Below are 16,200 nucleotides of genomic sequence, written 5' to 3' on the forward strand. Positions count from 1 at the left end.
AAGCTACTGAGAGGTTTTGACAGCCACTATGAAATAATGCAACCCAATTAATTCCATGTGCTGGCTTTCAAGGTATCAAAAGAAGAGCCATCTTTCAAGTAACACCAGAAGAGTAAAAAACTATTAATTTTTAATCCTAATTAATTCTTTCCTGATGCTGGGACAGCAAGATGAGGTATTTGCACAGCTTCTTCTGTGCCTTTGAATGCACCCTGACACCACAGTGAAACTTTGATTGTACCACAGAGACCTTAAAGTCTGGCCAGGGTTTTCTCTCTTTAGTTGCCCAAGAAGATCCTTCCAAGAAACTGGATCTTTGAGCTTCCTTCCAAAATGTGGCACCTCCAGACCCCAGCACTGGTGGTTCTGCTACTGAACAGCCATTCAAATAAATGAGAGCAGCCAGAAAAGAGAGTTTTTCTATGGCACAGCCCAGAGGTTGTCAGGTGCTGAAGGTCACTTCCATCAGCACCACAGCTGGAGCCCCTTGCTCATTTTAAGCTTGTCCAAATGCTGCCTCCTGCCACCTCCTGGCCTCACATCCTCCCTCCTTCCCTCCAGCCAGCACCAGCCCTGGCACAGTCAGTCCTGGAAAACCAAGCCTAGCACCAGCCCCTCCATGACTTCACAGATTTTGGTGCTGTCATGAGAGCACAAGTGGCAACCCACAGCTGGGATGAAGAGGGGATGTGAAACCTTTCTCTTGGCAGCATCACTGTTTCCTCAACTTGGACTGCTCACAAAACACCACCTGAGGGACTGAAGTCAGCATCTGTTTTCTGCAAACTCAACCTTCTGCGAAGTTATGCAAACAAGAAAAGACTTTGAGTGGGGATATAACAAACAAGTTCATTTTTCCAAGCCTCAAAATAAACAACATTTTGCTTCTTTTTCTTCATGTTCCAAACCAAGATTCAAAGAGATCCTCTTTCATCCATCATCCAGTTAATCCATCCTTGTTGCTAATGTGAGGAGATATGTCCTATGGGAAAGCACATGCAGATTTTTAAGAATATTGTGATTTTTAAATTTTATTTTTAAACTAAATAAGAGATTCCTGGGCATTTCTATGGTGACCTGGGCTTCCATCAACATTCCCAGCAGCTTTAGACTAGAAAGAAGACACAAAGCTATTCCCCTTCTCCACTGAACACTGCCCTAAAGCTACCTGCTTAGTTAAACCAATTCTGACAATTCCAGTGGATAAAAATCCTTTTCAGTTTCTGCACCAACATGTTTGTTAAAGTTTGTTTTAATACCAAAAGACTTTCTAGAATACCAATCACAGAGAGATCTCCGCACTTGAGTCCACAACACCACATCTATTATTAACATAAGCATCATTTACAGCTGCAATCAGAAATGGCAACAAAAATGTGTCATGGTAGTTGTTCATCTGCAAATCATATGTATTTCTTCAAAATAAACGAAGCATACCCTGCTCTCTCTCCCTTCCAGCCTCCTGTCACAACCCCCACAACCAACCTCAAGCAGAACAAGCCATAATGCAGAACAAAAACAAAATAAAATTGAAACCTGATAAGGCCACATTCTCAGGGAGAAGCCATGTGTGAGATATTTTTGCTTAATTATTTCAAGCAATGTATGGCCCCTTGGCTGTCACCAAGGCTGGCCTGTCAGGCTAATATCATGAGGAGCTATTGTGCAGAGAATCACTAGATCCTTCAGGTCTTTGAGACCCTGCTAATCAGCTCATGTTTCATATTCTTTTACCAAATTTACACTAAAATAGAGCCCTTCCTGGTTTGTATCATTTTCTCCTCTTGTAGGTGTTAGAGGGAAGGCTGGGAGCAGAGGTGTGACCCTTGGCCTGTCTGCATGCACAGACGTCGCTGCTGCCACTGGCTCAGAAGCAGGTTTTCAGTCTCAGCAGCCCCACAGAAAATGCAGAAAAGTCAGGTTGCAGATAAACAGTGCCTGTTGATGGTGGCTAAAGCAATAACTCAGCAGGAGGGCATTCCAGTGCCCGGGCTCCAGCCAGTCACGCCTCGGTGCCTTGTGGATCTGGCTGAGAAGACAGGTGCTTTCAGCCCTAAATTATACAGGATATTGAAAAAGCACCCACTGATGGTACTAGAAAGGGAGCTGTTTACTTTCCAAATAGTTCCCCTTTGAGCTGAGCTGGGGTTTAATATCTGGAGGGAATAATGACATGATTTTTCCTCCGTTACACAGAGGAGTACATAATACACATTGTTAAGGAACCTGCTGGGTGATGTAACTCTGCTTCCATGAGAGCTCCAGCACTGCAGAAGGCAAAGGAAAATCTAACTCAAACAGCACAACACCTTGCTGGCTAGGAAGTTTCCAAATAACTTTATAAGTGCACTAGCAATAAAAAAAAAATCCTAACCCCAAGACAGAACTCATTAATGAGGTTTGATATTTCTAAATTAAATAAATGAGAAAGGTGAGGATAGGGCTGGTGTCCTGAGTGCTGCAATACAGGAACAAATCACTTAATAGAAAATAAAGAGAAGCTGCAGAGGGTCACAGAAATGCCACAAGAGAGAACTGAGGAACTTCAGGCGGGCACAGAAATCTGGCAGCACTTTCAGATGGAGAAATAGAACAGCAGAATGGAGCTTCAGATGGCACCAAGAGCCATCCTAAGGGAAGGGAAAAGAAACCCAGAGCAGCACTCACTGCAAGGGCTGATTCCGGACAGTCCATTTTGGGGAGGAAAGTGCTGGCAAAGGGAAGCAGAGAATCTGCAGTGTTTACAAACACCATGTGCAGAGGTAGAGCTTGTAATGGGAGCAGAGCAGAACATCCCCCGGAGAAAGGATGGGGGTGGGAAATGAGGAAATTTGGAAACTTCCTGGAATAATGCTTTTTAAATCTCTTAACAAGGCACAGATCATGACTTGTAAGAGGTGAACATAAAGGGAATAGGAACAGCAGACTCATTCCTCCTGTGAAGTGCCATGGCAGTGACACAGCAGCTGCCCAGGGAGCTGCACACACTGGAAAACAAAGCCAAACACAGCTGCCCTGGGTAAAAATTGCATCCTGTGTTGTATTTTCAAACCAAACATTTAAAGAGGCTGCTGGTTTTGGAAGTACTTCGTTTCCTTTGCAACACAGTAGCAATACCAGCATTCCCAACTGATACAAACAAGAAATCAGCATCACAGAATGGTTTGGGTTCAAAGGGTCCTTAAGACCCATCTCATCCCACCCCCTGTCATGGGCAGGGACACTTCCACTACCCCAGGCTGATCCAAGCCTTGTCCAACCTGACCTCAGACACTTCCAGAGGTGGGGCAGCCACAACTTCTCTGGGCAACCTAAAACTAAAGGTAATAAATGGATCTTGTAGTTAACCAAAGAACAGAAGAATGTCTCAGGTAACAAGTCTAGAGCTTAGCAGCAAGGGTAACCAAATCCAAGTTTCAGCAGCTGATTCTGCTCTGCCTGTGTCAGAGCATCCCTCCTGCAGGCACAGGCAAGACCCCACAAGCTCATATGCAAAGGGAGTATCCTTCATTATTTTCCAGCTACAGAAAAATTCAAGATGTGCAATACCCAGTCTGTTTCCTTTCCAATATAAAGTCTAAAATTCTTCTGTGTTGAAGTGTCCAGCTACTGGTCTTACTCTTACTAGTAGGAGCTGGAATGGGGTTATGATGATTACTTTTTTTTGGAGACTTCTTCATCCCTCAAGTTGTGACTTTCGAACTACTTAAATCCCACAAATATTCCCATTAAAATGTTTATCCAAGACAAAGATTAATAAGTTGTTTCTTCACTTTGTTTTTAGGGCTTCTCTTACACAGACTCTTGTCTACCACTGTTCTATCAGCTCAAGTGGTCATCCAGAGGGGACTGGACATCCAGGCACTTACATTCCAAGCTTCACTCCTTGTTCCATGTACACGTCCTTGTCTTGTTTACGTCTCAAAAGATGAATTTCTACCCCAATGTACATTAGTTTGTTTATGGGAAGCTGCTTCTGTCTGCATTTCCTCATAGAAGTTTAGAAGAGGTCCTGCTGTAGCTGCTGACCTGTGAGGGGTTTGAGATTAAATGAGCAAACCCATTAAACTTTAACTGAGTGGAACCAAAACACCCCACTGGAACAGCAGCAACAGTCCTTGAAGGAACAGATGGAGCCCCTGGAGTGCAGAAAATATCTCAACCTTGCAACTCCAGGGGCTGACTGTATCTGATGGAGTGAAAAACTAAAAAAACACAGTCAGGTATATTTGTCACCAAATAGTCCTGTTTCTGCCCCTTTCCCTGAGGACTGAGCCACTCATTTCTGGCTGAAAACACCTCCTTTATCCCTGTTTCCCTCCATCTGCTTGTTCAGAGGCTGAAGTCTCTGCTCCACTCTGATTGCTCTTAATTTGTCAGCCCATTCCTTTAGAATTGATGTGCTCTTACCAAACTGTGAGAAAAGCTCAAGCCTTGGCATTCCCCACCCTCAGTCAGTGAGGATGAGACACTGAGGATGGTCCATATTCATAACTGGCTCACAGAAGTGAATACAAAAGAAATCATTTTACCAACAGTGCAAAATCCTTCAGGGCATTCAAAACTGGGACTGTGGAGTGTTGCAAGAAGAGGCTGCAAGGGCAGTGGTGGAGTCCCCATCCCTGGAGGGCTCTAAAAGATGTGTGGATATGGCACTTGGGGAAATGGGTTAGTGGTGGCCTTGGCAATGCTGGGTCAATGGGTGAACTTGATGACCTCAAAGGCATTTTCCAACCTAAATTCTTGTGTGATTCTATGAAAATGACACTGTGAATTTCATCAGCCCTTGAACCATGATGGTAACACAAGGTAACTCACACAAAACCCACAGCTCACCCATGCTCTGAGCATGGCACCCAGCTCTGGAATTGCCCTTCCCTACATCTCAGGAATTTGTAATAGAACAGGAAGAGTGATAAAAACAGGCTGTATCCACAGAAAATTGTGCATGAATGGCAACTGGAGGTAAAGCATGAAGAAGACAAATTGAATGAAAAAGCTGAAAGGACAATTATTCCTTTCTCATTACATCAACAAATTAGGGTAAAACTAATGAAATAATCAGTCAGAAAAGGAAAGTGTGAAACTGATTGTCTGGAATGTTTCAGATCCCAGATCTTGAGGGATTTGCAAAGAGCAGAGGAAGCAATGGCAGATGCTGCAGAGAGGGCTGTGGGGTGGAGATGCAACAAACCAGCAGCAGCCACCAGGAGGGATCAGATATGCTGATGCATGACCTCATCTTAAATTCCTCTAAGCAGCTACTGTCAAAGTGAGATGTTTAGTATGATTGAAAAACACAAGCTAAGGAAGAGAACAGCGTGTCCATGTTCCCTGTGCTTGATCCCAACCCACTGCAGATGGTGCTTGGGACTCCCACAGCCAGCCCCTCCTCCTTTCCAATGGGAAAACACACAAACTACTGTCATTTTCTCCAGGTTCTGGGGAGATCCAGTCTCTGTGATGTCCTGCTCAACACAAAAGGCTTTGCTGCCTCTTCTAGACCTGCTTTTGTGTATTACCAATTTAAAAGATCAAGGAGCACTGGCATGACAGGGCTTTTTCCACCGGTATTTTGCTACTTGCATGCATTTGCACTGCCTGAAACCTGCACAGACTAACTCACACAATACATCTTCTTTTGTTCCTTTCAATAATGTGTAGGAATTTAAAACAACTCTGTTGTAAAAATGATAGCCCCATAATTAGGTGGTCTGGGTCTTGGCTTTCTACTTAATAGTATTTCAGAAAGCAACACAGACATTTCCAAAGGTGTTCTCCTGGGATTTAAGTGCTGTGCACAGAACTCCCCATATTTATATATTCAGTGTATGATTCCAGGTCTTGTTTCCTACCTGCCACTGTTCTAGGGCAACAGAAGTATTATTTACCTTGACTTACCTCAAGGCTTTGGCCACAGCTCCTTACTCCTTCTCAGAATGCTGCTCTGCTCCACCTCCATTCCTGCCTCCACCTTGTGTAACAAGAACATCATGTCATTTAATATTTCTGGATTCAAGAAGAAGAAAACCACATTTCCTAAGATCCCACATGACAACACAGCTAATTTAGTGATAATGAAGATGACGCACAGGAGGTTGGAGGGGGCCAGGAGGTTCCATCTGCCAGGCAACTGCTCAGACTGGCAAAGAGCTGCTGGTTTGAGATGAAGCTTTGAACACTTCAGAAGGATACACTTTAGTCACACCTGCAGAACCCAGAAAATTCCATAGAAAACGAGAAGCAGAGTGTGTTGCACGTAGCTGCCATCCCCAGCCAAGCCGGGATCTCATTACCAAACACTCCACTGGAATTCTCCTGTGGGCAGCTCCCCATCCTTTGGGACTGATTTCCTCTGACATTCAGAAGACACTCAGTATGGATCACAGGGCTTTACTTTCACAAAAGTATTAATTTCCCAAAACCCAGAATATGGCTTGTACTCAGTCCCAGCCATCTCTCTGCCCTCCCTGACCCCCATCCACCCACACTCCATGTCTCCTCCTAGGAGACAGTCTGGAAACATCAAGTTGAAACAGTCAATAAATATTAAGATAATTAGACACTCACAACAGAGATAATTAGACACTGTTGACCAACTGATCTTACAAGAATAAGAAAGGACAAGCTCCCATTTGCCAGACATGCTGAGCACAGAGTGCTCTGAGCGTGACACACATCACAGGGTGGGTGGGAGCATTTTTTGTCTTTTAAAGAGCCTCCCAAGCACAATTACCTGTGAGCAGCCCAGACAGGCAGGTCCTGTCTTAACATTCCAGCACCTGGATTCCAGCACTGCCCTGGCTTATATTTATGGTTCTGAAGATTTTGATGGAAAGGTGTTGGATATGTTACAAAGGTTTGTTTATGCCAACATTGTGTGTTCTTTTTGTCTCTGTAATTAATTCTAAGTTTTTCTTGGTTTCTTTAGCAGAGGAACTCAAACCAGCTTGCCCTTCTGGGAGGACCTTCAGCAAGAGTGATCCAGGTGTGTCTGCTCATCAGCATCCTTATCCCTGTGCAGGAGCAGTTCCTGCAGCCTCCCACCCCGAGGTGCCAAACCTTGTGCTGCATCTTCCTTATATCCATGACAAAGGAAATACATGTACAAATTCCTTGTCCAGTGTTTGCTTCATTTTAAGTTTGGAATCAAACAACTGGCAAGTAAAATCCCTCTTGGTCTTGAGCTGTCTGCAATATCCAGTGAGATTCTTTTCACCTTCTAGCATTGATACTCTAAGGTCTCTGTCCTTGTGTTACAACTGGACATAAATATCAAATCCACACAAGGTAACTGAAATTAGTAACCAGAAAAAAATCTTCCACACTGTTCAAAATGCAAGAATTGTCTTTTCCAAAATCTCAGTCTTCCAAACCATGGAAGCTCTCTGCTGTTCCCTAATCTTCACCTCCCTCATGGAATTTTTGGGTGTTCCAGTACTTTCAATTCATGAGTATTCCTATACAGTGGAAAAAACCACCTTATTTAGAGCTCTCCATTCTCAACTGGAAAAGGTTAAATGACTTACATTTTTCTCACATCTTGGCCATCTCTCTCAACTTCCCTCTCTCTCCTTGCCTGTGATTCTCACTGGCCTACAGAAGAGTTACCAGAAATCCTCATCTTGACTCATATCTTGCTGTTACTCATCCTTAATCACATTACACCTAGACTACTGAAATATCTGCTGAAAATATTCCAGGAATGCTCCAGCTCACTTAAGCACTCGGGGTCTGGAATAATTTGGCCAGAAATGTCTCATTTTCCAGGAAATGGATGATGTCATCCCATTATCTGTCAGCTGCACTGCACTGCCCATCATCCTGGCCCTCACAGCTCTCTGCTGATTTACTCTCTCATCCGCCCACTTCGCTCCAACAGATGCAAGAAGTTACGGCAGTTTGGATCAAATTCTGCCATTTTCAAGTATTTTGCTGAAGCCATCAAAATGTACCCCTGTAGATTATCTTTGTTTTCCCTGGAGCAGAGGAAGAGTGAGAACTGACCTCCTTTGGGACTCTGGAAAGGTTGTGGTCTCCCCAATCTCTTTGATTGATCGATGCATCCAAGAAGTTTGTGTCAAGAAGGGCTTTGCTAAGGTACAATGAGCTCACTTCTGAAAATCCAGTTGTGAGAAAGGCAAGAACATGGGAACAGGCCAGCAACAGCAGGAAATTGGGTCCTAACTCCTTATCTCACAAGGTTATGTTTTTTTGGGAATAACTAAGTGACTAGAGTTTACTCACTGAATTCAGGACAACTAAACCACAATATTACTCACAAGGAAGCCAGATGTTCTGGGCTTTCCTTACCTAGTAATAGCAGCAGCATCTGGATTCTTGCAAATACACAAAATGACAGGGGATAGTGGGGAAGTTTGGAATTTTTTTCTTTTTTTTTTTTAATTTGTAGGGTTCTTTCTCTACAGTAGTATGTGTGTTGAAAGAAATAGATATCCTTTAATTAGGACAAGAAAGCATGACACGCTCAGGCAACACAAGAGATCCTGAACTGTAGTTTTAGCAGAGATTAAATTAAAATACAGCAAAGTATCACCAGAGAAGTAAGAACAAAAGGAAGCATCACCAGGCAAGCGCACAAGGTCAGTGGGGCTGCTGCACCAACCCTACTGCTGTCCTTGCAGAGAGCCTACCCAGGACAGAAGGAAAATCTTAGGAAAGCCCCGGGGAAAGACCAGAATGGGATAATTCATTTAAAAAACATACAGTGCAAGCACACAATGATCAAGTGCAGTGAGTTCCATCAGTCATTGCTGCAGTCCCTGACAGCCAAGCACAGAGGGAGCCAGCTCCAACACACGTGGCAATGGGATTACAAGAGTGCTTCCTAAAAATCCTGTTGAAGACAACTGCACAACAACTATCAATAAACAGAGCATCACCATATTTCCAACTACACCTAAGGTTTGCATTAGGACAAGCTACCCAGCAGCTGTTCTTCAGGACAGCTTGCTTAAGTAATTATTTCTGGGTGTATTGCAGACCTCAGGTTTTTTTGTTTCACCCTTTTGGACCAAATTCCTTATTTATCCTCCTACTGTCCACAGCTTTTCTGGAAAGCTCTCCTGCCACTTGAAGCCAGCTGGTGTGACTGTGAGCAAAACACAATGACTCCTATTCTGGATCAGCTTTTACAGTCCCACCCTGGGGGTCTTTCTCCTTTATCTCCAACTCTTCCTTACTTCTTTTCAACATCTGGGTAGCTCTCCTGAGGCTCCAGAAATAAGCACACACTATACATCCTGTTCCCCCACCCCTCAAGACATATTGTAATGAATACAGAAAACACATGCTCCAGGATAATTTGTTATCTCATGCAGAGCCATTAGCATCAGCTTCCTTCCCTGGATGGAGTCAAGTCAAGCTCAGAGACAAGTTTTCCAGGTTGCACATGCCACATGTCTCCTTGTTCCTTCCTTCCTTCCCTCTCCTCCCACTAGGGACTATCCTTCCTGCTTATCAAGCCCCAGGAAAAAGAGCCAAACTCAGGAGGTCTCCTGAGATACTGATCTGCCTGTCCTGTAATGCAAAGCAGCTTATTAGAGTCATTGGAAAGACTCAAAAGCCATATAAAACCAACACAGATTTCACTCATTCCCAGCAGCACAACAGCACCTTGCAATTCCTGGTAATAAAAAGATAACTGCACTGGTGGGATGGAGTTTGGAAGTGCTCCAGCTTGTCTCAGCTGAGGAACAGAGGGATTTCTCAGGGCTCTCATTGCTTACACCAGACACTGCAGGCACAGGGGATGGGGGAGAAGGATGGAAATCACCTACTCTGAAAACCTCAGGGATAACTTTACAAACAGACTCATACACTGTACACAATGAAACTGAGCTCTGACACGCTGGTCAACAGGCTTCCTGTCCTCTTTTTTTGCCAGAAGCTACAAAAGCTGCTAATCTCTCCCAGTTCCAGCTTGAGGGGCTGCTGGCTGTCTTGTGCAGGCAGAACAGGCTCAATGCTTTCAGCTCCTGAGGTCACCAGATCAAGCCAGTGGCCAATACAGGCGACAACAAAAATTTCCAAAGCTGGACCATTCTTTTTGTGAGTTGGTTTTATTCCCAGCACAGGAAAATCCTTCCTAATACAGGGAAGCTCCTAGCAAAATCACAGTGGCTGGTAACAATTTGCTCCTTTTCTCTCTCAGACCCAAGTCCGAAGCCCACCAGTGGTGTTGGGAAACCCCACTGACTTCTCCAGGCTTTGGCATGAAGCCTCAGCACAAAGAGCTGATGGGGATGAAGTTCTGGAAGCGTGGAGGTGGCTAACAGATCCCAGAACATGACAAAGCACTTGGAGCATTTGCATACAAATGCTCTTTGCTTGTTTATTGCTTCATCTGCTGCTTGTAAGTCTTTTAAACACACCCTCTAATTCTGTTATTACAAAAAAGAGTGCATGCAAATAACTGCCTGAAGTGAACTCAAGCAGAGAACAATCCATTAACCACTGTGCTTATATTCAAAAAAGTGTTAGAAACCCTCAACAAGGAATGGTGGTTTGAGGGGAAACCCCTCAGTATTCAGGCAACTGCTGCAAACACACAGCCCTCGGTTACACGAGCTGGAAGGCAGAATTCAAAATGCAAATGTTCATATTAAAACAAACTGCTAATTAAGAGCAGGCTTCATTATAGAGATTATGCATCTTTAAAGACTTCACCAGACGTGCACATTTCCAGCACAAACCAGGAAGATACAGAGAAACACTCCCAGGCCGAGCCCGTTCCCCTCTTGTCCTTCCTGGCCCCAAAACGGCCATTACACATCTCGGATGTTTAGTCTGGAAAGCTCGGGGTCAGCTTTCCTGGGGAGCCATGAGAAAGGAGCAGCCATGGCAGGGCCAAGTGACACGGTGCCCTGTCCCCTGCCCGGGCGAGGGCCCCGGTGGCGGCTGCCAGCAGCGACCCAGCGCCGGTTCCCAGGCCTCCGACGGGCTCTGAGGGCTACTCAGCAAAACAGCTCCCTCAAAAAAATACCACGAGTGACCCTGTCCGAGGATTATCTGCAAAATCTCCCCTGCTCCTTGTATTTTTAATGAAATTAAAGTATTTTTAATAGTAGAAATGTCAGGGTTTGGGCCAGATAAACAAGTTACAGAGAGCGAGTGCTGAGTTTCATGGATGCAGACTGGCATAAAATTAGGGAAAAAAAGTGCAGAAGTCACTTGTCAGATTTTAACCCTGGAGAAATAAACTCAAATGTTGATGTAAGGAAAAAGTATTTCTCAAGGCATGGCCTTATATAATTTCCATTATTTGCCTTCTTATTGCCACCTGTTATTTTGAGAACTGTTTAAATAAAAGAAACACAGAACCAGATCTATCATACATTATATTTTTTTCTCTAAATATGGCTCTAAAAATGGCTTTTAAAAACATAGTTAATTCAGTGTAGAGAAACTTGACTTACTGAAATAACTTGACAGCCTGAATTCCAAGAGTTTTCTCCAAACTTCAGAGATCACTCTGCTGTTGAATATTGGGTCCAACACCTCCATACTCACACCCAAAAGCAGGTGGACATCTTTTAAAGACACTTTAGGTTGCTCTTTAGAACTTATGTTTCAAGACAATCAAAAGGAAAAAATGAAGGTTTGCCACATTTTTCTGAGTTGTATTAACTGAAAAAAACTGTTGGTATCAGCGACAGTTGAGCAGAATGAATTATAGAGAGCAAAGGTTGAAAAACTGAATTCAGAACAATTGGAAATCAGATGGCAACTCAAACGTTAACTTTTGACAAAGGCAACCAGAGTTTCTTTTGGCATGAAGAGTCCATTGATGCAATGGCAGTTTATTCAAGCAGATGCACCTATTCTACATCCATAATGTAGCCATAAACTGCTGCTCTTGTTTTCAGCACCCTGCACATCATGCTGAGAACAGAGAATGACCAATGACCGTTTTGCTCCTGAAACACACATACAGGACTGAGAACAGACATGTTTTCATGTCTGTATCTTCTGGAGACTTCTGTTTCAAAGGAGAGAAAAGAAGTCTTTCTTCTGAATGCATACGATCGTCATTGAACACACTGCCAAAACTGAAGGCTGAATACAAATTCTTACTTAGAAGAACATTAGAAATTTTGTAAAGGAACAGGGAAATAAGTCATTGCATTCAACCATTTCCTTCACTCACCTCCAAATGGAAAAAATAGTAGATCTCTTTTTTTTGAGATTAGCTAACAGTAATTTTTCCTTGTATGGTAGAGATTTCTACTATTATGGCTATTGAAGACTTGGATCCCACAGCAAACCCCCAAGAATGAGTAATGGTCTCATTTTCCATCTGCAATACTGAGCAAGAGCCAAGGGCAACCCACTGACACCGAAGGACTTGGACCATGAGTTTCGGTTTTGCCTCCTGCTCTTGTCAAAGGCCACTGCTGAAAGCCTCCTAACAGGACTTCATAAAAGCGGCTTTTCAAGGTTCCATAGAAATTCAAATGAACTTATTTCCTTTGTCATGGATTTCTGAGTCATCTTTTCCAAGGGAGGGGAGAGGAAATATAATCAAAAAAGGGAATTATTCCTATTTTACAAGACGGAGCAGATCTACACTAGTCATCCTTTATCTTGTCATCTTCCTGACCACAGTATTGTGAAAAGCCCACAAGCAGAAATGGCAACAAACATCAATGAAATACTGTGCTCTTTATATCATTAAGTCCTGCCATGAGGAGGAAGGGAACCCACGGCATCTTTCAACCCTGCCTTTGTTACTCACACCACGCCTTCTGGAAGGCACAGTACAAAAATGTTATGCAAAACCAAGCCATTCCTGGTAGCTTAGCAAGAAGCATTCATTACATGGCAGAAAACTTGCATTTCAGTGCGTCCTTGTTGACTGAGCTGACAAAATCTGAAAAAATCTGTCACAACGCCAGAGCTGTCCTGTGGTGGGGGCATCAAGCAGTCCTGCTCCCCTTTCCCACCAACTTCTTCACTGGGATACACCATAATTGCCAAGAACTGAAAGTTGGAAGCATGGGGAGATGGGTGGAACTGGGGGAAGGGTGTACCTAGCCCTAGGTCCTACCAACATGCCAAAATGTGGTCACACCAGAGGGCGAAGCCACAACCTCCAAAATGTGCTGGTGCCCCTCTGTAACAGGTGGTGAAGCTGCTCTGCACTGAAACAGGGGTTATGGTCACAGCTTTTGAACTCTTCCCTTTAAGAAACCTTTTATGGGAAACTGTGTTTATGGGAGCTGGCTATCATTACCAGATCTTGGAAAAGCACTGTGCTTTCTAGTGAAACTTAAGCAAATACCTAAACCCCCAAATCCCCCCTTTTTCCAGTAACTGAAAGGAAGACCCATTTAAATTTCTAGTCTGCACATTTCCTTCACTTTCCATCTAAAAGAAAGAGCATTTAGATACAAGGGTGTCAAGTGGTATGAATCATCTTTAAAGCATTCAGTTTAATTAGACAAGGATAAGGAGTTTTAAACAAAGTCACTGAAATCTAATTCTCTGTATGAACTCCTATCATACAGCAGATGAGTGAAACCAGTAAAAGTGAAAAAGCAAGGGTTTAGCTGAGCTTATTTGTTACAGCCACTACTCTTGAACAAAGTGGTTTTTATGGCCATGAACCTCTGTGGGAGCAGAAGTCAAGGTCCCAGTGACAGTCCATCATTTTGGTGAAGAGCCCTACAGTAACCTCACATCTGTGCGTGGCAGGAAAAAGAGGCAGCTGTGAGCAGCTACTCTGAGAATAAATCCTGCTCAAAAGCCATGACATATCCATGCTGGGGTATGTTCTGGTAAGGCAGATGAGTCAAGGGAACTTCACAGAGCGTCAGCTCATCTCCTGCCCTCGGAACAGATGCCACCACCCTGACAGGGACAGCCAGCTGTGGAGCCAGACTTCATTTACACACTACAAGAAAAGCCCAAAGTTTCTTAATAGTACACAAAACAGGCAGTCAAGGTTTCAATTCCAAGTAGAATTTTTCTTCTTTTTTTAATGCAGAATAGTTGATTTTGCTGATTCTATAATAGATTTGGGAAAAGGCGATGGTTGAGGACATGGATGAGGACAGGAAACTCTAAGAGACATGAAGCTTCAAGCTGTGCATTTTCCTCTGCATGGACAGAGAAATACAGCACCTAATTGCTGCCTCAATTCAGTATCAGTCCAGATTTGTCTCAGCAAGAGTGTTTCCTCCAGCACCAGCTCTAATGTATGGAAGTATGACTCTAATGCAAGGAAGAATTTAATGCAATAAGAGCAACCACCAAGGTTTCTGCCAACAGGGGCACTTCTGCTTGGAGCACTTGATGGCCTCTTGACCCTGAAGATAAGGGGAGAAAAGAACCCAAACAAATACCCCAAATCAAAGTCCACACGTTTCTTGTGTTCCTCTCTGGGCAACCGAGTGGCACTGCTTCTTTGTTACTTCACAACCAAAAGAATCCTCCAGAGAAGGGTCTACAGTGCCTTATCAGAATCAGAACAGCCTCAGGGAAGACCTGGTGGGTCTGTATCAGTAAAGAGTGTGGCATAAGAGGTGACAGCAGCAAAACCAGTGTGGGGAGCGAGGGAATCTCCAAGTCTGATTTGAAAGACGAAATCTGAATAGGAATCATTTACTACCCCCATGACTACACAAGAAAATGATATCATCAGCAAGATGAAAGACTGTACAGAGAGACAGCAACATTCATTACTGCCCAGCTGAAATCAGGACTCAACCTGGAAACAAAAGCTTCAGCTCCTCTGCGGTTGGGTAATTAAACACAGAAGGGGCTGGAGAGAAAAGGCTTTTAATTCACCTCATACAGACCTTAAAGGTGCATTCAAACTTCTTTCCTGAAGCTGAACTTTCATCCAGCTACCAGGATAAAGTATTTGGCTCAAGTAGGTGGAAATCTCAACTTCCATCACCCACTGAAGAAACAGGACTTGTCCACATGGAGATCAAGACTCCTGTAATACTTTGAGCTGTTGAGAGTTAGGGTCATTTCAGTTTTGGAGGTTTAGAGCAACATTTTTTTCTGCCCAGCAGCCTCACCCACAGCAGAAAGGTCTGGGGAGGTGAATTGTGGCACTTTTGCCAGAGGAAAGAGCTATTCCAGCTCACTGGTGAGGTACAGCTCTGACTGAGCCACGGGCAAGGACTCTTTGTAGTGCAACACACGAAGCATTACACAGTCCAGATGTAGCTCTTAACAATGACAACCAAATTCTCACTGGAGGGATAGTTTTGCATGGCATAATTCACTACAAGTGAAAACTATGCGAGCCAAGAGAAAGATATAATCTAATTATTTCTGGTTTCTCAGGGCTGAAGGTGAGAGGGAAATTTAAAAGCAAACAAAGCTGCATTGCTTAATATGGAATGCTGCAATATAAAGAAGTGAAAATTAAGGCCCTGCACAAAACATGTCAATTTTCGATAGATATGCCACTAACATATATTAATATTTCTGACAAGCCAAGAATGTCAGATTTCTAAGCACAATATGAATCACATTAGAATTAAGAACAGCTGAGCCTGCACAACAGATTATACAAGTATTTATGAAGCACAGGAAATACTCAAAGCCAGCAAGTTCAGCTGTATACCAATATAACTAATAACTGTTATGCTCCATGTATCTGGTAAAAAGCCACTTTATTGACAAGATAACTACAAATCAACAAAATACTGGATAAAATATTGACTTTTGGGCAAAATATAGGGGCCATTAAAAATGCCCTTTAAAAGGAGTCCGCTCTCATTAAAAGTTTTTCTCTTATCAGGACTGAAAGAAGATCAATAAATCATGAAAGCAATTCAAGTTGAGCAAAGTTCTTCTTTGCTCAAAATGGTAGACTTCAAAAATTCTGGCAAAATGGCTTGAGAAAAAAAAAAATCAGTGTACCCAAGCTCGGGAAGAAGAAAACACAAACCACAGGATTCAATTTGCAGCAAAGACGATCTGAAGTTATTTATCAGATAAGATTGAAACTGCCCCTATCTGGACACCTTTCAAAGAACTCTTATTTGGAATCATTAAAGTGTTTTCTACTATTGGCTGAAAACAACTGATGAGGTTCCTAAAACAGGCCCTTAATTTAATTTACTTGGACACGAACAAATTAAAAGCAGAGTTACAGGATATAGGACTAATAATGCAGATATGTCACTGTAACATTTTTTGGTGCCCTTAATCAGTTTG

Source organism: Melozone crissalis, unplaced genomic scaffold, assembly GCF_028551555.1.
Source record: "Melozone crissalis strain CALT ecotype California unplaced genomic scaffold, PUWL_Pcris_2 ptg000014l_1, whole genome shotgun sequence".
Classification (NCBI taxonomy): Eukaryota; Metazoa; Chordata; class Aves; order Passeriformes; family Passerellidae; genus Melozone; species Melozone crissalis.